Here is a 21897-nt window from a genome sequence, read left to right as displayed (position 1 = left end):
TCACTGAGGAATAAATATGAGGTAGGATTTGCTTGACTCAACTGTGCATAATGAGAGGATGTATTAATTGTTTTATATGACTTTATTTATTTATTGTAGAGAGAGGAGCGAGAGAGAGGGAGAGGGAGACTTTTTAAAAAAATTTTTATTGTTATGTTAATCATCATATATTACATCATTAGTTTTTGATGTAGTGTTCCATGATTCATTGTTTGTGCATAACACCCAGTGCTCCACACAGAACGTGCCCTCTTTAATACCCATCACCAGGCTAACCCATCCCCCTCCCCTCCTCCCCTCTAGAACCCTCAGTTTGTTTTTCAGAGTCCATCGTCTCTCATGGTTCGTCTCCCCCTCTGACTTACTCCCCTTCATTCTTCCCCTACTGCTATCTTCTTCTTTTTCTTTTTTCTTAACATATGTTGCATTATTTGTTTTGGAAGTACAGGTCTGTGATTCAACAGTCTTGCACAATTCACAGCGCTCACCATAGCACATACCCTCCCCAATGTCTATCACCCAGCCACCCCATCCCTCCCACCCCCCACCACTCCAGCAACCCTCAGTTTGTTTCCTGAGATTAAGAATTCCTCATATCAGTGAGGTCATATAATACATGTCTTTCTCTGATTGACTTATTTCACTCAGCATAACACCCTCCAGTTCCATCCACGTCGTTGCATATGGCAAGATCTCATTCCTTTTGATGGCTGCATAATAATCCATTGCGTATATATACCACATCTTCTTTATCCATTCATCTGTCGATGGACAACTTGGCTCTTTCCACAGTTTGGCTATTGTGGACATTGCTGCTATAAACATCGGGGTGCTCGTACCCCTTCAGATCCCTACATTTGTATCTTTGTGGTAAATACCCAGTAGTGCAATTGCTGGATCATGTGGTAGCTCTATTTTCAACTGTTTGAGGAACCTCCATACTGTTTTCCAGAGGGGTTGCACCAGCTTGCATTCCCACCAACAGTGTAGGAGGGTTCCCCTTTCTCCACATCCCCGCCAACATCTGTCGTTTCCTGACTTGTTAATTTTAGCCATTCTGACTGGTGTGAGGTGGTATCTGATTTGGATTTCCCTGATGCCAAGCGATGTTGAGCACTTTTCCATGTGTCTGTTGGCCATTTGGATGTCTTCTTTGGAAAAATGTCTGTTCATGTCTTCTGCCCATTTCTTGATTGTATTATTTGTTCTTTGGGTGTTGAGTTTGATAAGTTCTTTTTTTTTTTTAAAGATTTTATTTATTTATTTGAGAGAGCGAGAATGAGAGAGAGAGAGCACATGAGAGGGGGAGAGTCAGAGGGAGAAGCAGACTCCCTGCTGAGCAGGGAGCCCGATGTGGGACTCGATCCCGGGACTCCAGGATCATGACCCGAGCCGAAGGCAGCCGCTTAACCAACTGAGCCACCCAGGCGCCCCTGATAAGTTCTTTATAGATTTTGGATACTAGCCCTTTATCTGATATGTCATTTGCAAATATTTTCCCCCATTCTGTCGGTTGTCTTTGGTTTTGTGGACTGTTTCTTTTGCTGTGCAAAAGCTTTTGATCTTGATGAAATCCCAATAGTTCATTTTTGCCCTTGCTTTCCTTGCCTTTGGTGATGTTTCTAGGAAGAAGTTGCTGCGGCTGAGGTCGAAGAGGTTGCTGCCTGTGTTCTCCTTTAGGATTTTGATGGACTCCTGTCTCACGTTTAGGTCTTTCAACCATTTGGAGTCTATTTTTGTGTGTTGTGTAAGGAAATGGTCCAGTTTCATTCTTCTGCATGTGGCTGTCCAATTTTCCCAACACCATTTGTTGAAGAGACTGTCTTTTTTCCATTGGACATTGTTTCCTGCTTTGTCAAAGATGAGTTGACCATAGAGTTGAGGGTCCATTTCTGGGCTCTCTATTCTGTTCCATTGATCGATGTGTCTGTTTTTGTGCCAGTACCATACTGTCTTGATGATGACAGCTTTGTAATAGAGCTGGAAGTCTGGAATTGTGATGCCGCCAGCTTTGCTTTTCTTTTTCAACATTCCTCTGGCTATTCGGAGTCTCTTCTGGTTCCATACAAATTTTAGGATTATTTGTTCCATTTCTTTGAAAAAAGTGGATGGTATTTTGATGGGGATTGCATTGAATGTGTAGATTGCTCTAGGTAGCATTGACATCTTCACAATGTTGGTTCCTCCAATCCATGAGCATGGAACGTTTTTCCATTTCTTTGTGTCTTCCTCAATTTCTTTCATGGTATTTTATAGTTTTCTGAGTACAGATACTTTGCCTCTTTGGTTAGATTTATTCCTAGGTATCTTATGGTTTTGGGTGCAATTGTAAATGGGATAGACTCCTTGATTTGTCTCTCTTCTGTCTTGTTGTTGGTGTATAGGAATGCCACTGATTTCTGTGCACTGATTTTATATCCTGCTACTTTACTGAATTCCTGTATGAGTTCTAGCCGTTTTGGGGTGGAGTCTTTTGGGTTTTGCACATACAGTATCATATCATCTTCAAAGAGTGAGAGTTTGACTTCCTCTTTGCCGATTTGGATGCCTTTGATTTCTTTTTGTTGTCTGCTTGCTGTGGCTAAGACTTCTAATACTATGTTGAATAGCAGTGGTGAGAGTGGACATCCCTGCCGCGTTCCTGACCTTAGGGGGAAAGCTCTCAGCTTTTCCCCATTGAGAATGATATTTGCTGTAGGTTTTCCATAGATGGCTTTTATGATATTGAGGTATGTACCCTCTATCCCTATACTCTGAAGAGTTCTGATCAAGAAAGGATGCTGTACTTTGTCAAATGCTTTTTCTGCATCTATTGAGAGGATCATATGATTCTTGTTCTTTCTTTTGTTAATGTATTGTATCACGTTGATTGATTTGCGGATGTTGAACCAGCCTTGCAGCCCAGGGATAAATCCCACTTGGTCATGGTGAATAATCCTTTTAATGTACTGTTGGATCCTATTGGCTAGGATTTTGGTGAGAATTTTTGCATCCATGTTCATCAAGGATATTGGTCTGTCATTCTCCTTTTTGATGGGGTCTTTGTCTCGTTTTGGGATCATATAATGGTGGCCTCATAAAATGAGTTTGGAAGTTTTCCTTCCATTTCTATTTTTTGGAACAGTTTCAGGAGAATAGGTATTAATTCTTCTTTAAATGTGTGATAGAATTCCCCTGGGAAGCCATCTGGCCCTGGGCTTTTGTTTGTTAGGAGATTTTTGATGACTGCTTCAATTTCCTTAGTGGTTATAGGTCTGTTCAGGTTTTCTTTGTCTTCCTGGTTCAATTTTGGTAGTTGATACATCTCTAGGAATGCACGCATTTCTTCCAGGTTATCTAATTTGCTGGCATAGAGTTGCTCATAATATGTTCTTATAATTGTTTGTATTTCTTTGGTGTTGGTTGTGATCTCTCCTCTTTCATTCATGATTTTGTTGATTTGGGTCATTTCTCTTTTCTTTTTGATACGTCTGGCCAGGGGTTTATCAATCTTGTGAATTCTTTCAAAGAACCAGCTCCTAGTTTCGTTGATCTGTTCTACTGTTCTTTTGGTTTCTAGTTCATTGATTTCTGCTCTGATCTTTATTATTTCTCTTCTCCTGCTGGGTTTAGGCTTTATTTGCTGTTCTTTCTCCAGCTCCTTTAGGTGTAGGGTTAGGCTGTGTATTTGAGACCTTTCTTGTTTCTTGAGAAAGGCTTGTATTGCTATATACTTTCCTTGTAGGACTGCCTTTGCTGTATTCCAAAGATTTTGAACAGTTGTGTTTCATTTTCATTGGTTTCCATGAATTTTTTTAATTCTTCTTTAATTTCCTGGTTGACCCATTCATTCTTTAGTAGGATGCTCTTTAGCCTCCATGTATTTGAGTTCTCTCCGACTTTCCTCTTGTGATTGAGTTCTAGTTTCAAAGCATTGTGGTCTTAAAATATGCAGGGAATAATCCCAATCTTTTGATACTGGTTGAGACCTGATTTGTGACCTAGGATGTGATCAATTCTGGAGAATGTTCCATGGGCACTAGAGAAGAATGTGTATTCCGTTGCTTTGGGATGGAATGTTCTGAATATGTCTGTGAATTCCATTTGGTCCAGTGTGTCATTTAAAGTCTTTATTTCCTTGTTGATCTTTTGCTTAGATGATCTGTCCATTTCAGTCAGGGGGGTGTTAAAGTCCCCCACTATTATTGTATTGTTGTCAATGTGTTTCTTTGCTTTTGTTATTAATTGCCTTATATAATTGGCTGCTCCCATGTTAGGGGCATAGATATTTACAATTGTTAGATCTTCTTGTTGGATAGACCCTTTAAGTAGGATATAGTGTCCTTCCTCATCTCTTATTACAGTCTTTGTTTTAAAAATCTAATTTGTCTGATATAAGGATTGCCACCCCAGCTTTCTTTTAGTGTCCATTAGCATGGTAAATGGTTTTCCACCCCCTCACTTTCAATCTGGGGGTGTCTTTGGGTCTAAAATGAGTCTCTTGCAGACAGCATATGGATGGGTCTTGTTTTTTAATCCAATCTGATAGCCTGTGTCTTTTGATTGGGGCATGGAGCCCATTTACATTCAGGGTAACTATTGAAAGGTATGAATTTAGTGCCATTGTATTGCCTGTAAGGTGACTGTTACTGTACGTTGTCTGTGTTCCTTTCTGATCTATGCTGCTTTTAGGCTCTCTCTTTGCTTAGAGGACCCCTTTCAATATTTCTTGGAGGGCTGGTTTCCTGTTTGCAAATTCCTTTAGTTTTTGTTTGTTCTGGAAGCTTTTTATCTCTCCTTCTATTTTCAATGACAGCCTAGCTGGATATAGTATTCTTGGCTGCATATTTTTCTCGTTTAGTGCTCTGAAGATATCTTGCCAGTCCTTTCTGGCCTGCTGGGTCTCTGTGGATAGGTCTGTTGCCAGTCTAATATTTCTACCATTGTAGGTTACATATCTCTTCTCCCGAGCTGCTTTCAGGATTTTTCTTTGTCTCTGAGACTCGTAAGTTTTACTATTAGATGTCGGGGTGTTGACCTATTTTTATTGATTTTGAGAGGGGTTCTCTGTGCCTCCTGGATTTTGATGCCTGTTTCCTTCCTCACATTAGGGAAGTTCTCTGCTATAATTTGCTCCAAAATACCTTCTGCCCCTCTCTCTCTTTCTTCTTCTTCTGGGATCCCAATTATTCTAATGTTGTTTTGTCTTATCATATCACTTATCTCTCGAATTCTGCCCTCGTGATCCTGTAGTTGTGTATCTCTCTTTTTCTCAGCCTCTTTATTTTCCATCATTTGGTCTTCTATATCGCTGATTGTCTCTTCTGCCTCATTTATCCTAGCAGTTAGTGCCCCCATTTTTGATTGCACCTCATCAATAGCCTTTTTAATTTACTTGGTTAGATTTTAGTTCTTTTATTTCTTCAGAAAGGGTTTCTCTAATAACTTCCATGCTTTTTTCAAGGCCAGCTAGTATCTTTTTTTTTTTTTTTTAAGATTTTATTTATTTATTTGAGAGAGAGAGAGAATGAGAGATAGAGAGCACGAGAGGGAAGAGGGTCAGAGGGAGGAGCAGACTCTCTGCCGAGCAGGGAGCCCGATGTGGGACTCGATCCTGGGACTCCGGGATCATGACCTGAGCCGAAGGCAGTCGCTTAACCAACTGAGCCACCCAGGCACCCAAGGCCAGCTAGTATCTTTAAAGTCATGATTCTGAACTCTAGGTCCGACATCGTACTAATGTCCGTATTGAGTAGGTCCGTGGCTGACCGTACTACCTCTTGTTCTTTTTGCTGAGGTGATTTTTTTCATCTTGTCATTTTGTCCAGAGGAGAATAGATGAATGAGAGAACAAAATGCTAACAGGTTAACAACGTCCCCAGCAAATATACTGTATACAAATCAGAAAAGACCTGAAACCAGGGGAAAAGAAAGGGAAAGAAAGAAAAAAGAAAGAGAAAAAAAAAAGATAAAAACAAAAACAGAACAATACAAAAAAACAGAATATGATCAGATATGATCAGGCTAGTGCATAGATCAGTGCCACACAGTAGATTTTGCGCGTATTTTGGTCTGTTAGAAAAAAGTGCCTCCTAAAATTTTAAAGGAAGAAAGACATATATGTACAAAATAAGGGTTGATCCAATGAAGGGATGGAAGATGACTGTAAAGATGAAAATTATAAAAGATTTTATAAAAGGACTTGATAAGATAAGAAGTTGTTTGAAAAAAAGAAAGAAGATTTAAAAAAAAAAAGAAAAAAGGGAGAGAATGTGATCAGGCAGGAGACTAGAACAGAACCATACACTAGTGATTTAGGGTATATTTTTATCTGTTAGAAGAAACTGTATCTCAAAATTTAAAGAGAGAACAACTTATATATATATGCCAAAAATAAGGGTAACTACTATGAAGGGATAAAATATGACTCTAAAAATGAAAAATAAAAAATGTTTTTTTTAACAAAGGGATTGATAAGATGTTGGTTGAAAAAGGGAAAAAGAAAAATAAAAAAAAAACAGTTAAAAAAATTAACTTTGATGAACTAATGAATCATGGTAAAAAAAAGCCATGAATTCTATGTGCAGTATTCCCCTAGTGCTGGGGTTCTCCCGTTCTCCTTGATCAGTAAACTTGCTCTTGGCTTGCTGGCTGTTCGTGCTGATCTTCTGGGGAAGGGGCCTGTTGCCGTGGTTTCCAAATGTGTTTGCCTGAGGCTGAATTGCCCCGCCCTTGTGAGTCCGGGCTAAGCAAGCTGCTCGGGTTTGCTCTCGGGAGCTTTTGTTCCCTGCAAGCTCTCGGTACAGCTCTGGAGGACCAGGGCGAAAACGGTGGCCTCCCAATCTCCACCCGGAGGAGCTGAGAACTCGGGGCCCGCTCCTCAGTGCGCCCCCAGAGAAAAGCAGTCAATCACTCCCGTGTCCCTGGTCTCCGGCCGCACTCCGTGCTCACCCGGCCTGTGAACGTTTCTGTCTCTGGCACCCGACCCCGTGTGGAGTCTCCAAACCCAGCAGATCCCTGCGGTGCGGTCCTGCGCTGCTCCTCCCGGGGAAGGAAGGGGAGTCTCCCCAGCTCTGCCGCTTGTTGGGTCCCTGCTGGAGGAGCAGTGGCCCGACTGGGCCACGGATCACAGTCTATGGCAACCCCGAGCTGAGAGCCCGCGCCTCGGCTCCGTCTCCGCAGCCGGCTTCCCCGCTCCGATACCTGGGAGCTCTGGCGCACTCAGGCACCCCCGGTCTTTCTGTGACCCCAAGGGTCCTGAGACCACAATGTCCCGGGAGGATTCCACCCCCTGCTTAGCCACTGCAGCGACGTCCCTCCGCGGAGCCGACTTCTCAAAGGTCCGATTTTGTGCTCCGCGGCTCTATCACTTGCCAGAAGTGGCCGACGGAGGCCCCCTCCCCCGCCGTCTATCCTCCCGAATATTGCCTCAGATTCAGTTCTCCGCACGTCCTACCTTCCAGTAAGTGGTCGCTTCTCTGTTCAGAGAGTTGGTGCTACTCTCCTCTTCGATCTCCTGTTGAGTTCGTAGGTGTTTAGAATGGTTTGATCCCTATTCAGCTGAATTCCTGAGACCAGACGAAATCTAGGTCTCCTACTCCTCTGCCATCTTGCTCCGTCCCAAGAGAGGGAGACTCTTAAGCAGACTCTCCATGCTGGGTGGGAAGCCCAGGGGGGCGGGGAGCCCACTGTGGGGCTAGATCCCACTACCCTGAGATCATGATCTGAGCCAAAATCAAGAGTCAGATGCTTAACCGTTGGAGCCACCCAGATTCCCTATATGACATTATTTAAAATGGGTATGAAATGGGACTGCACTGTGTATCTTTTGCCTTCAGTCATGCCTGTGGAATCATTAGACTGTCTCTTTGTGAGTTCATGCTTCTGAGTCAAGAGTGGGAGTGGAGCCCCTCCCCGAATAGTAAGCATGGGGCAGCCACAGCAGTGATGATGGTGGGATGGTTTGAACAACATGGCCACAAATTCATTAGTTCTCCTTCCATTGAGAGGTTGGTCTGTGCCCCTTCCCCTGGACTCAGGCCTGGCTGTGGTGGTTTTGACCCACAGTGTGCAGTGGAAGTGATGTACGACTTTCACAGTGTAGCAGGTATAATAATGTCCTCCCCCTGCCCCTCTATAGAGGTCCACATCCTCATCTCCAGAACCTGGGAATATGTGATCTTCCATTGCAAAATGGACTTTGCTGATGTGACTAAGTTAAGGATCTTGGAAAGATTATCCAGTGGGCCCAGTGTAACCACAAGGGTCCTCATAGGAGGTGGGCAAGGGTGTTAGAGACAAAGAGAGATTTGAAGATGCTGTGCTGCTGGCTTTGAGGGCGGAGGAAGGGGCCACAGGCCAAGGAATGCGGATGGCCTCTAGAAACTGGAAAAGGTAAAGGAACAAATTCTCTCTTCGAATCTCCAGAAGAAATGTGACCCTGCCACCACCTCAGTTTTAACCTAGGGAAACCCATCTGGGGCTTCTGGCCTCCAAACTGTAAAATGATGAATTTGTATTGTTTGAAAGCACTAAGTTGGTGGTAGCTTGTTATAGCAGCAAGGGGAATCTAATACATAAGGCTAGGGAGGCCTGATGCTCCCGCTCAGGACATGGCAGTCTGAGCGACCCAGGCCACATGGAGAAGCCCAGAGGGGGTGCTCTGGTCAGCAGCTGCCAGGGGCCGCTCCTTGAGTCGTCCCAGCCTGGGTGTCAGATTGTAAGTGAAGAGATCTCCATGTGGTCCTTGTCTCCAGCCATTTATTTGGGTTCCCGCCAGCGATTTGAGTCTTTCCAGCTGAGACCCCAGATGTAGTGGTGCAGAGACAAGCTCTCTCCGTTGCCCTCTGCCCAAGTTCCTGACCCACAGAATCCACGAGTTTAGTAAAACAGCTGTCATTTATACCAATAAGTTTGGGGTAATTTGTTGGGGGTGAAGGAGGAGGTCTGGACATGGGAACCAAGGCAAAATATGTCTGTTGTCATGCGGGCGCCTGCGTGGGTTGGCCTGAGCTCTGAGGTAGATGTCACGTGCTGGCTTGCACTGATGCTGTGATGGGGCTGAAGGAAAAGGAGATGAATCCAAGAAGTCCGAATCCTCAGGTGGTTTGGTGTGGACCTTGTGTCCTGGAGACACCAAAGTGATACAAGTCCTTTTTGTTGAGACCTTCGGGGGTGGGGTAGTCAGTCACATGGCATCAGTTAGGATGAGCCTAGCAGCAAGCAGCACACACCCTGGACACCAGTGGATGAAAATACGATGTTTACTGTTCACGCACAAGAAGTCAAGAGGGAGAGGAAGCCAAGGGGATGGGGGGTTATCGGCTTAACAGGATTCTTCTACTCTGCCCTCCTCAGCTTGTTGGTTTGTCCCCAGGCTTGTCTCTGTGTGGCAATAATCCCAAAAGGACAAGGTTGGAGAAAAACATGCAACCACTTTAAATGTATGACCACTAAGCTCAGGTGGACCCTTGCACTGCCTGACAGTTCTGCACTATTTACTCACCATTCGCTCATTCACGTGGCAAATGGTGACAGAGCTCCAATGTCAGGTGCTCATTCTCATGTCCTCTTTCCAAACATTTCCAGCAGGACCTTTCTGCTCTCATTCTTCATGATGACCTTGTTTCCTCTTTTTTTGAGAGCATGCAAACCATCAGAAGAGAAGCTCCTTCCCACAACATCTTACAGCATCTGCCCCCATAGCACCCAGCCATGACTTCCTGCCCGACTTTGGACAGCTCCTGGCTGTGATTTTGGTCACGGCCAGCCCCTCTGCTCGCGTGCTGGATCCTAGCCTTGCTCATCCGCTCAGGAACATCGGGTCCTTTCCCTCTTGCATCCCCAGTTTTGCCTCTTCTGCTGGATCATTCTTCTGAGCCTACAAACATGCCCTACCCTCTCCCACTGTGGCCTCTCTTTGTCTTTCTTTAAGCCCACCTCCAGCCTTCCTTTTGCTCAGGGTGGTGCCTTAATGAGAATGAAAATATTTTGTATGATATATATGTATATGTATAGTACGAATATTATATATTTGTGTACATATCTGATATCTGTATCAACTTTCTTTTGGTATTTGCATTATTTACCTGATTCCAGCTTTCTGTAGCTTTATATTTTGCATGGGTCTTTTGCAAATGGCATACACATAGCTGGACTATATTTTCTATTCAGCCTGACAATCAGACTTTTAGCTGGAATATTTACTTCATGGTCAATGTTAACCTCTGAGCTATTTGGGTTTACATCTCCTATTAGGGCTTGCTGTTTGTTCTGCTTATGTCTTTGTTTTATTTTTTTTTTCCTTTTTCCCCTTGTTTTCAGTTATATCATTCCATCGTTTCTCCTTTCTTGGTTCTGAATGTATGCACTCTATTTATATTCTTTCAGTGGTTACCCTGGAAGTTATAACATGCATAGTTTACTCATCAATGTCTAAAATTAATAAATATTTTTACCCTCCTCCTGAATGGTACAGTGACCTCAGAACACATTCACCTTGTTTACCTCCCTCCTGATTATAAATTATGGTTGTCCTGAATTATATTGCTTCTTGAAAAAATAACTCACAAGGCATTTTTGCTGTTTTATTCACAGAGTGTTAATTTAGTTCTCTCCTCCTCTTGGTTACTTTCTCTGCTCTTTTTCCTTCTTGCATCTCAGATCTTTCATCTGAGATTACCTTTCCTCCACCTGAAGAACATTCTTTAGAATTTCTTTTAATGAGTATCTCCTGATAGCAAATTCTCTGTTTTTGTTTGAAAATGATTTTATTTTGCTCCTATTTAAAAAAGATGTTTTCACTGAGACTATAATTCTAGATTGGCAATTGTTTCCTGTTAATACAGTGAGGATATCATTCCATTGTCTTTGGCCTCCACTGTTGCTGTTGGGAAGACACCTGCCAGTCTCTGAAGGTAATCTGTCCCCCCTGCCGAACCACCCCCACTGGCTGCTTTTAAGATATTTTCTTTGTCCTAATTTTATGAAGTTTTACTGCATCATGTGTCTGGAGGTGGGTTTCTTTTCTCTTGTGATTGGGTTTCATTGGGCTTTTTGAATCTGTGATTGGCATCTGGAAAGCTCTCAGTGATGGGGAATAAGGGGTGCACTTTGTCGTGATGAGCACAGGGTGATGTATGGAATTGTTGAATCATTATATTTACACCTGAAACTAAAGTAACACTGTGTTAATTAACGGGAATTAGAATAAAAACTTAAAAAAATTATCATACATACACATGCACATGCACATATACACACAAAATATCACTTCTATCACATTCTCTCTCTTCTTGTTCTGGGACTCTGAATAAATGTATATTGGACCTTATCCCCTCTGTATCTTAATTTCTCTTTTGTATTTTTTTCTGGTATTATCTCTCTTTGAAATATTTTGGGTAATGTCTTTGGACCTTTTCACTAATTCTCTCTTCAGCAATGTCTAATCTGTTGTTAAACTTAGCCATTGATCTTTTGTGCTTTTTAAAAAATTCTGGAGGTTTTCTTTGGTTATTTTTCAAATCGTTGATGTCATTTTCAGATTCTTATTCCTGGCAAATATTGTCAGGCTGGTACTTTATTTCTTTAAACAAAGTCAGCATGATTGTTTTATTATTTGCATTTCATAATTTTAATGTTGCAAATCTTGTCTTATCTGCTTCTGCTCATGTTGTTTCCTAGAGCGTGTAGGTGTTTTGTCTTGTAATTTGTGGGAATTCTTTGAGGCCCAAGTTGAACATGCTCTGTTCCAGAGAGGATTTTTTTTTCTTCTGTCAGGTGCATAGGGTCTCTGTTACCCCTGAGCTCTCTGTTCCGCGGCTTGCACTGGACTTTCCCCCTACTATCTACCCATTAGCAAAACTGGGTCTTTCTGTTAGAAGTGAATGTACTTGTTTGCAGTAAACAAAGCTTCTCTGCCCTCTATCCTCCATGATTTCTCTTTATTCTTCTCTTAATCCTTTCCCTTTGCCTTCTAGGTGATATTTTCCCTCCCCTCTTAAGCCAGCACTCCTCACCATAGCTTATGTTTTCTGGAATGTTAATTCTGCTTCTGGAAATTTCTCAGGCAGTTTCAGGTGCTGAGTTGGTGTTGCTTTTCTCCTCATTTCTCCCTTAGCTCTGTCATATTGACTATGATCACACAGCTTTGATCTCTTTGTTTTTCTTTTCCTGGTGATATTCTTTTTAAGTTTCCTTAAGAGAGGGGCGCCTGGGTGTCTCAGTTGGTTAAGCGTCTGCCTTTGGCTCAGGTCATGATCCCAGCATTGGGCTCCCTGCTCAGTAGGAAGCCTACTTCTCCCTCTCCCTCTGCCTGCCTGTCTGCCTACTTGTGATCTCTCTCTGCCAAATAAATGGATGAATAAAATCTTTTTAAAAAAAAAGTTTCTTTAAGAGAACAGACTGTTTGAATTCTTCCCTGCATTTTTTCCTTCTTGTGTTTGAAGACTCCTTATTTGTTGCTTTTTAAATTAATTAATTAATTAATTAATTCTTTTTTACCTAGGACAGTTCTTTTTTTTATTATGTTATGTTAATCACCATACATTACGTCATTAGTTTTTGATGTAGTGTTCCATGATTCATTGTTTGCATATAACACCCAGTGCTCCATGCAGTATGTGCTCTCCTTAATACCCATCACCAGGCTAACCCATCCCCCCACCCCCCTCCCCTCTGGAACCCTCAGTTTGTTTCTCAGAGTCCATAGTCTCTCATGGTTCATCTCCCCCTCTGATTTCCCCCCCTTCATTCTTCCCCTCCTGCTATCTTCTTCTTTTTTTTTTTAAACATATAATGTATTATTTGTTTCAGAGGTACAGGTCTGTGATTCATCAGTCTTGCACAATTCACAACACTCACCATAGCACATACCCTCCCCAGTGTCTATCACCCAGCCACCCCATCCCTCCCACCCCCCACCACTCCAGCAACCCTCAGTTTGTTTCCTGAGATGAAGAATTCCTCATATCAGTGAGATCATATGATACATGTCTTTCTCTGATTGACTTATTTCCCTCAGCATAATATCCTCCAGTTCCATCCACATTGTTGCAAATGGCAAGATTTCATTCCTTTTGATGGCTGCATAATATTCCATTTATATATATACCACATCTTCTTTATCCATTCATCTGTCGATGGACATCTTGGCTCTTTCCATAGTTTAGCTATTGTGGATATTGCTGCTATGAACATCGGGGTGCACGTACCCCTTCGGATCCCTACATTTGTATCTTTGGGGTAAATACCCAGTAGTGCAATTGCTGGATCGTATGGTAGCTCTATTTTCAACTTTCTGAGGAGCCTCCATACTGTTTTCCAGAGTGGCTGCACCAGCTTGCATTCCCAACCAAGGACAGTTCTAATCCAGGACTATTACTTGGTAAAAAGAGCATTAGAAAAGTTTTCTTGATTCCTCTACTTCTTTATCTGGCTACCCTTGAGTCCTCTCCTTTGTGCACGAGAGTCTGTACTTTTTTTTTTTTTTTTGAGAGTCTGTATTTCTGTTAAGTTCTTCTAGAAGGTGGGCCGTGGGCTGAGACTTTCAGCAGGATTGCCATCAGTTGGAAACTTTCTTTTTTCCTTTCTAATTAAAAATGTAGCCAAACAAAACCTGCTGGAGCCACTCAGCTGCTCAGAGGGAGGAGGCTCTGGTGTCCTAGTGAGTCCTTGTAGCTTTGGTTCCTGTCCCAACCTGCTTGGGTGTGAGCCAGCCATTTACAAATGCAGAACTTGTGGTTCCAGGGGTTGGCTTAGATGTGACTGTCTTTTTCTCCACCCAGCTGCACCTTTGTTTGCTGTTTTCTGCTAAGACTGTTACTGTTTGGTGGTCATTCTCCTATACTTTTCCTGCCTTCTCATTCACAACTGGGGTGGTCGGGGGAGATATCCACCAACAATCTCTCTCTGATTGTACTTAAGGAAAAGGATAATAAAGGGTACACTATGTTTTCAATTATTGTGCATGTTCTCTATAATATTGGCTCTTGTCAGTTAAATTAGATTTATGCACATTATTGACATGTTGATCTTGCTTTTGGTGAGTTATGGTTACATTGTTATAAGAAATTTTAGTTTGGGTTTAAAATGCGTAGTAGGTATCCGTGAAAACCTGCGAATGGTTTTCCTTCTTCAGGGAATCACGGATGCTGGTCTTCTGTTTTGTTGCCGTTTATTCGGTCCAGCCAACATTTATCGAGCACCTGTTTTGAACCAAGCAGAGCCCTGAGAATACCAAATGGTTTCTCTCTGTCTTCTAGCTTATCAAGACCTGTATGTATTTTAACTATTTTTTTTTCTAAATTGGCGGTTTTAATGATACACTTCTAATTCTCTCACCTATTCTGTCAGCAAGTAATTAATGAAAATGTTAAATAGTACTGGGCAAAAAGTGACCCTTGTGGAACTACATTTATTGAACCCCCCAAACTGACATTTACACTGACCTGTTAATCAATTTTGCATTTACTGGATACATAAATGATAGTTTCCCGGGCTCATGATGGGCAGGTCGTGCGAGATAAAACCTGCAGCGTTAAATAAATTCCTCTCCTTAAAGGATGAGAATCGTTTTTTTATTCTCAAAACCATGTTGATTTTTACCCTGCCTGTAGCTCTTTACTAAAATAAGCTAGGGGTGGCTTTCGTGTTTTCCAGAGACTCTGAGTGCTACAGTGGGTGAAGGACTTTGTCCCATCAATGCCTTTAGCTATTTAGTGTGTAAGGTAGAAGGAGAGCAAAGTGTAAGAAGAATCTAGTTATCTTCGAGTTCCCTTTTGTATTTCCATTGCTGAAACTTTAGAAGTAGTTGTCACTCAAGTAGATCCTGACCTTTCCAGTCCCTTTGCCATGAATGACAGATACGGCACAAGTGTCGATACTGTGTTTGTGGTTAATGAAAAGCAAGCAAACCAGGGAAGCCTATGGAATGCCACCATAAAGAAATCCACTCGGACAGTAGCATGTCCTTCAATGTACTTATAGGGGTGCTTACAAGTGGGACCAGCATACCCCCATCCCCTCATTCTTTCCTGCTCTTGGCTCCTTATTTTTTTTTATTATTATTTTTTTAATTTTTTATTGTTATGTTAATCACCATATATTACATAATTTGTTTTGGTGTAGTGTTCCATGATTCATTGTTTGTTCATAACACCCAGTGCTCCATGCAGAATGTGCCCTCTTTAATACCCATCACCAGGCTAACCCATCCCCCCCCCCCTCCCCTCTAGAAACCTCAGTTTGTTTTTCAGAGTCCATCATCTCTCCTGGTTCGTCTCCCCCTCTGACTTACTCCCCTTCATTCTTACTCTCCTGCTATCTTCTTCTTTTTCTTTTTTTTTTTTCTTAAAATATGTTGCGTTATTTGTTTCAGAAGTACAGATCTGTGATTCAACAGTCTTGCACAATTCACAGCGCTCACCATAGCACATACCCTCCCCAATGTCCATCACCCAGCCACCCAATCCCTCCCACCCCCGACCACTCCAGCAACCCTCAGTTTGTTCCTGAGATTACGAATTCCTCATATCAGTGAGGTCATATGATACATGTCTTTCTCTGATTGACTTATTTCACTCAGCATAACACCCTCCAGTTCCATCCACGTCGTTGCAAATGGCAAGATCTCATTCCTTTTGATGGCTGCATAATATTCCATTGTGTATATATACCACATCTTCTTTATCCATTCATCTGTCGATGGACATCTTTGGCTCCTTATTTTTAAGAAGAAAGCATTTCTTTATTTTTAATGACTCATGTCAGAAATCCCTGCCTGTCCCTCCTCTTATATTTTAGGCAGCAGACCCCCTTCAGGTTTCTTCTGGGGCAGCCTCATAAGAGCCCACCTGCACCCTGTGAATCCCCACACCTGTCTCTTGGGAGGGCAGTGGCCCCCGAGTGTGCTTCTCCCCCCCTGTGTCCCTCGGACTCGCTCGGCCACGCGCCCCTACCCGCCTCGCCCTGGGCATGCCTCGCACTGGTGCCATCTCAGGTTCTCTGCTCCCGGCTGGGCTAGGGTCAGTAAGCCTTCACTGCAGCAGATCTAGCAGCTCAGGCCTGTGCACCTCAAGGGCTTTCACTCACAGCACCCCCACGTTGAAACACAGCTTCGTTGAAGTGTAATTTGCATATCATACAAGTCACCAACTTTAAATGTGCACTATATGGACTTCAGAGCTGTGCAGCTGTCCCCACAACCACTTGTAGAATATTTCCGTCCCCCTGGAAGATCTCGGGTGCCGCCAGCCCCAGGCAACTACGAGTCTACTTTCTGTCTCTACAGAGCTGCATTTTCTCGGCATGCATGTGAATGGACTCATACAGTATGTGACCTTCTTTCGCCTAGCATAGTGTTTTCGAAAGCCATCCCTATTGTGTAGCAGGTGATCAGTCGTTGGTTCCTGTTTATTGCTGAATAGTACTCCAGGGTGTGGATAGCTCACATGTCCTTTATCCACTCACACAGTCGATGGACATTTGGGCTGTGTCTACCTTTGGGCTCTCACGAACAATGCTGCTGTGGACATTCACATACAAGTCTTTATGTGGACAAATGTTTTCATTTCTCTTGAGTAGATACTTAGGAGGGGGAATTGCAGGGTCCTCTGATAAGGTTATTTTCCGCTCTTTAATAAACCTCCCAGTTGTTTTCCCCATTTATATTTGTTTGTTTTCCTGGACCCTCTCCCCAAGTGGTTGCTCCAAGTGACGTTACTGGAGTAACGTGGTGTATGAGGGTTCCTTTTTCTCCACATCCTCACTAATACGTCCCCTTGTTTGTTAACTGTGGGCTTAGAGTGGGCACTTTTCAAAAGTCCCACCCCTCTGCCTGCTCCTTTCCCAGGCATTGTGCCTTCGCTGGCCCAAAGCTCTGTTCATTCAGGTGTTTCTGTTCCCAGGTGCGAGTCTAAAATGACTATAGAAAATATCACTTGACAACACTCAGACTCCTGCTTCCCTAACTAGTAGTGGATTTTTAAAGTTTTTTTTTCTTTCTAGTACTTTTTCCTTATAAAGAAGGGAAGAATGCCCCATTTCCCCCAGATGTATATGGTACATTTGGTACTATGCTGTGCACTAGGGAGGAGGTCATTGTGTTAAACTGTGAATTGACATCCTGTAGAAATCAGTAAGTGTTGCTATCAAAATGCAGATAATTGCTAAACCATGGAAAGGTGAGCTGAGCCCTGTTAGGCCAGGAGGGATCTGACTGTTGTGCATGGGAAGGGCCTAAAAAAAAAGAAAAAAGAAAGAAAAAAAAAAAAGAAAGAGAGTGAGGGTAATTAGAAGAGAGAACAAGATAGTGAGGGGCCTGAGGAAGAAGCATGCTGTTTGGCCTGTGGCATCCGGATCCCATGACTGGCCGGCCGTGGGTCTTTGGGAAGGGGTGAAGCTTCCTTGAATCTCAGTTTCCTCCTCAGGAACTTGAGGATGACTGTGTCAACCTGGTGGGTGCTGAGGGCCTGGAGCCAGTGTGTGGAGCGCTTCACACAGAGCCTGGCGCTCAGAAGCGGGGTGGGGGGAAGGTAAAGGGGAAGGATGGGGGGGAGGCCATAAAAGCCGCTTCTGGGTCAGGGTGGACACTGTGGACAGTAGGCCAGCGGTTGTCACACTTTCTTTGCCTGAGAATCACCTGCAGGCCCAGCTGTCTATATGCCCTGAATTGATGATCCAAGAAGTTGGGGTGATGCCTGAGAATGTGCATTTCTAACAAGTTCCCAGTGCCACTTTGAGAGCCACAGATGTGGGAGGGAGGAAGTGCTGGGGACCCAGGGCACAGAAGCCAGTGTCCCATGCTTCCCAAATTTTGTGAGGGCTCCCAGCATCCCCCCTCCCCATGGCTTTGTGCCTTTTGTTTACTGCTCTATCCTGGGTAACCAGAAGAGTGCATGGAGTAGGTGCTCAATAAATATTTGCTGACGGACCGACTGAAAGCTGAGACTTTACCATTTATTACCTCTGCTGGGGCTGCCACAGCAGAGGATCACAGACTGGGTGGCATGAACAACAAATGTATTTTCTTACAACTCTACGGCTGGAGGTCTAAGATCAAGGAGCTAGGAAGTTTGGTCTCTCCTGAGGTCTCTCTCCTTGGCTTGCAGACAGCCCTCTTCTCTCTGTGTCCTCACCCGGCCTTCCCTGTGTGTGTGTGTGTGTCTCCCTGGTATCTGCTCTTCTTCTTCTTCTTCTAGGGACACCGCTCCTATGGGACTAGGGCCCCATTCCCTACGGCTTCATCTAACCTTAGTTATCTCTTTCGAGGTTCTGTCTTCAAATACAATCACATTAGGGGTTAGGACATCAGCATATGCGTTTTGGGGGGATACAGTTTAGTCCATAACACCATTGGGGTGAATCCTGGCTGCTGACCAGGGGTGGGGTTATATTTCTCAGCTTGGGGCTCCATAACGGTTGAGGGACCCCCAGTCTAGTAGACTCCTTTGTGCCTTACTGAAAGGCTGAGTTGAGACATAGACTTGGGTCTTAATCGAAAAAAAAAAGGGAATTAAAATACCGACAGACACAGTTTTAAGCTGGAGCTATTTATCTCCTTTATACCAGAGCCATTCCTATGGACGGTCTGAGGAGGTTTTTTCCTTGAGTCTATGGCATGAAACCACCTGTGATTATTCCTCAGTTACATGTTGTGCATAACCCCAGATCTTCCCATGCTTCTGCAATTTGACTCTACAGCCAAAGCATCCGCATGGGGTGTACTGCCCCAAACGGGGTCAGGGGAAGCCGGATTGCTGGAGGAATCAGACAATGGGACAGACATAGCAGGGAGTCTGCGATTTTGCCTTTGGTGGTAGGAGGATTTATGGAATTTGTCGCTTATGCTTTGAGTCTTACAGCATCTAGTCGCCCCGCGATGCAGTCTTTCCACCTTGTAGGTTCTCAACAAATGCATGACCCCAGAGACCTGTATTTTATTTGCAAATGTTATGATTAATGGGCTTGATGTCACTTGTGTTTCCGGAACTGCCTGGTCTCCCTCCTCTGTTCATGCTCAGGCGGGAGCATCAGTCAGCCTGGGAGCTGCAGGAGGGATGGGCTCACCTCCTTGCCTGCACCAGCTTCCTCCCCGTGCTGGCAGGCCAGGACCACCTGAGGCTGAGAGAGGAAGGAAGGAAGGCAGCTGGGCGATGGGGGAATGTGGGGGTCACATCCTTCTCCTGGGGTGGCTGTGTTCCCTCCCTTGGTGGTAACAGCAGGTGGCAACTCACACAAAGGGAGACCCAGCTGTGGCCTCTGCATTGTGGAGTTGCAGGAGCTGTGGAAGGTCATCATTCTCATCCTGTCCCTGCCAGGTTCTGTCCTGAGCTCCCTGTCTGAGTTTTTGTGTTCTCTCCCTTTCTCTTTTCTCTCCCCACTCTGCCTAGTTTAACACACCCTGTATGTCCAAACTCCTTCTTCCCATTACTCAGCTCTCCTCTTCCCTTTCCCCTGTAGTTGTAAACAGCTAGGCTGTGAGCACTGTAAGCGTTTGGAAGCCATAGACTTTGAAGATACGCTGAGTACTATGGTCATATTGGTTTGCTAGGGCCACAGAGTAGGCGGCTTAGCTTAGAATGACACAACTTTCCTGTCTCTCAGTTCTGGAGGTCGGAAGTCCAAAACCAAGGTGTTGGTGGGGTCATACTCCCTCCAAAGGCACTAGGGAAGGCTCAGTTCCAGGCCTTCCTCCTACTACTGGTAGCTCTTGGCCTGTGGCAATGCAGCCCGTGTCTTCACATGGCCTTCCCCCTGTGTGCGTGTCTGCGCTCTCATTTCCCCCTTTTGTAAGGGACACCAGTTGCATTGGACCAGGGGCCCACTCTATGCCGGGATAATCCCCCATCTTAATTTAATTAATTACATCTTCAATAATCTCTGTCCATAATAGTAGTTTTGGATGACTATGAGAAATAACTTTAGATATAGCCTGAATTGAGGTTTCTAAGAAATGCTTGTAAATAAATACGTTTATGGTGTAATTCACTCATTCCCACCACTCTTTTCTAAGTCGCTATACATTTTGATAACTTGCTTACTTTCAAGAGAGCAAGAGGTGGAAATGACATCTTATTTATATGAGGAAGCAAAGAAAGGGGCAGTGACATGCCCAGGTGTGAATTCTTGGCAACAGAATGAGAACCAACCAGAGGTTTAGTGGGTCTTTAGCTGCCTGTTTTTGGGGGTAGTGTAGCATTCTGGAAGAGTAAGCCCTGCAAGACAGGCTGAGAATTGGGATTTCCGAGTTGGGTTTCTGGCATCCAGTGGCTTTACTGAAGCCTGTGACTTGCCTTCTCTGGGCCTTAGGTCACTGCATCTCGGGAGGGGGAACAATAGCACCTTAGGGAAGAGTGGTGGGAATGAGTGAAGTACGCTGTAAATGTGTTTAGGAGATCCTTAGATGAAAGGTACACTTTCAATCACCACTTGGTCTGGACACAAAAAATGACCTTCTTCTTCCTTTTCTGTTTATCTCCATAGGTCATAGCTGTGATCACTGTGGTAGAGGTGAGAGCACTGTTGATACAGAGGTGAAGGTGGTTGACCTAGAAGGCAGATCAAAGAGAAAATCAACCAGGTGGCTGAATTCACTGATCTCGACATAAAATTCCGAGTGTGGTACCTGCTGTTCACATTCCAGCAGGAGGAATGTTCACCCTTCTGTGAGGGCTGGCCAGGCATGCCTCGGCTGCTCAACTGTCCTCTATGCCCTTTGCCATTTCGTAAGCCCTCAATAGGACCCTTAATCTCTGAACATAGCCTTGTGGGTTCATCAACTTCTAATGGATCAGCTCTTCCAGAAGCATGATTCTCATGGGACATTTGCCATCACAGAGTCTCTGTATGTGATTTCCAGCTAGACGTGTGGCACCAGGCTCCTGGTCAGCACGGTCCCTGCTTAGAGAATCTTGGTCTAAAGACACATTCTCTGAAAATAAGCACTGGCAATCTGCTTTCCTTTCTAGCAATGGCCAGCAGTGGAATTGGCTAGCAGTGGAATTCACTTACGCTGTGTTCAGATCAATGCATTGTAACAGACCAGCTGAAGGGACTATGAAAATTCTTTAGATCGATTTTTCTTACTTCCTAAGAAATATAGTCACTTCGATCACTCACCACATGTGTGGTGAGGGTCACCAGAAGAATTCAAGGACCAAATGACCACATTGATTCATTCAATCAGTATCTCCCTGTGGCCTGATATATGCCACTGTTCTAGAGGTTGACCTAGAAATATTGTCCTGGGCATCCTTGTGTTGGAGAGTGATTTGGACAGAATTCATTTCTGTTTATCTACTTGTCCCAGGGAGATTTGCAGGCAGGAGGCTTATTTAGGAATGTTCTCTGGATCGATAGAAGTGGTGGAATGAGGGAGGCAGGATTGGGTTGAGGGGGAATCTGAGGTATGACGTAGTCACAACGAAAGCTTCAGCTGATCCCACAGGAGGGTCGGGAACTAGGATGGCCTTTCAGAATAGAGACAAGGGGACCAGCCTTTATAGCCCTGTATCCAGCAGTCAGTGGGCACAAGAACTGCCCCAAGCAAAGTGGTGGAGGCAACCCATGCAGTCCAGAGCAGTGCCTAGAAGTGGAGTCAGCTGAGAGCCATCAGCAGTGGTGGCAATGTGGGCCTCAATCCTGAAGGGCAGGCTAGGTGCAGATAATGACAGAATTATTCTAGAAGAATCTAGAAGTCCTAGAGCTTCTTCTGTCCCTTCAATACAGTAAGGCTGAGTATCTAATACTGAGGCTGTGGTAAATAACATAGGCATGGCCTCTCCTCTCACAGAGCTTCTGGTCCCATAGAAGGCCAATGAATAAATAGGCAATTACGACACAGAGTTTACTGTCCTCTGGGATTATGTGGGCGCCAGGAAGGCTTCCTGGAGGAAATTACATCTCAGCTGAAATCTGAAG

At 44.1% G+C, this 21897-nt stretch overlaps 1 protein-coding gene across 6 annotated transcripts in view; it reads left to right on the top strand.

Annotated features, from left to right (window-relative positions):
* The window catches only part of HIVEP3 (HIVEP zinc finger 3), a 480349-nt gene that overhangs the window by 42803 nt on the left and 415649 nt on the right, over positions 1-21897 (top strand). For 2 of the 6 annotated variants that reach the window (XM_027607320.2, XM_027607314.2), the window contains one exon: positions 20461-20557. The exons of the other annotated variants lie outside the window; for them this stretch is intronic. The gene's annotated coding sequence lies outside the window, so the exon portion shown is untranslated. The remainder of the gene's footprint in view (positions 1-20460; positions 20558-21897) is intronic. 6 annotated transcript variants of the gene reach the window in all.

The sequence above is a fragment of the Zalophus californianus genome, chromosome 4 (genome assembly GCF_009762305.2).
Source record: "Zalophus californianus isolate mZalCal1 chromosome 4, mZalCal1.pri.v2, whole genome shotgun sequence".
Taxonomy (NCBI): domain Eukaryota; kingdom Metazoa; phylum Chordata; class Mammalia; order Carnivora; family Otariidae; genus Zalophus; species Zalophus californianus.
This window is presented reverse-complemented; position numbering and strand designations above follow the sequence as displayed.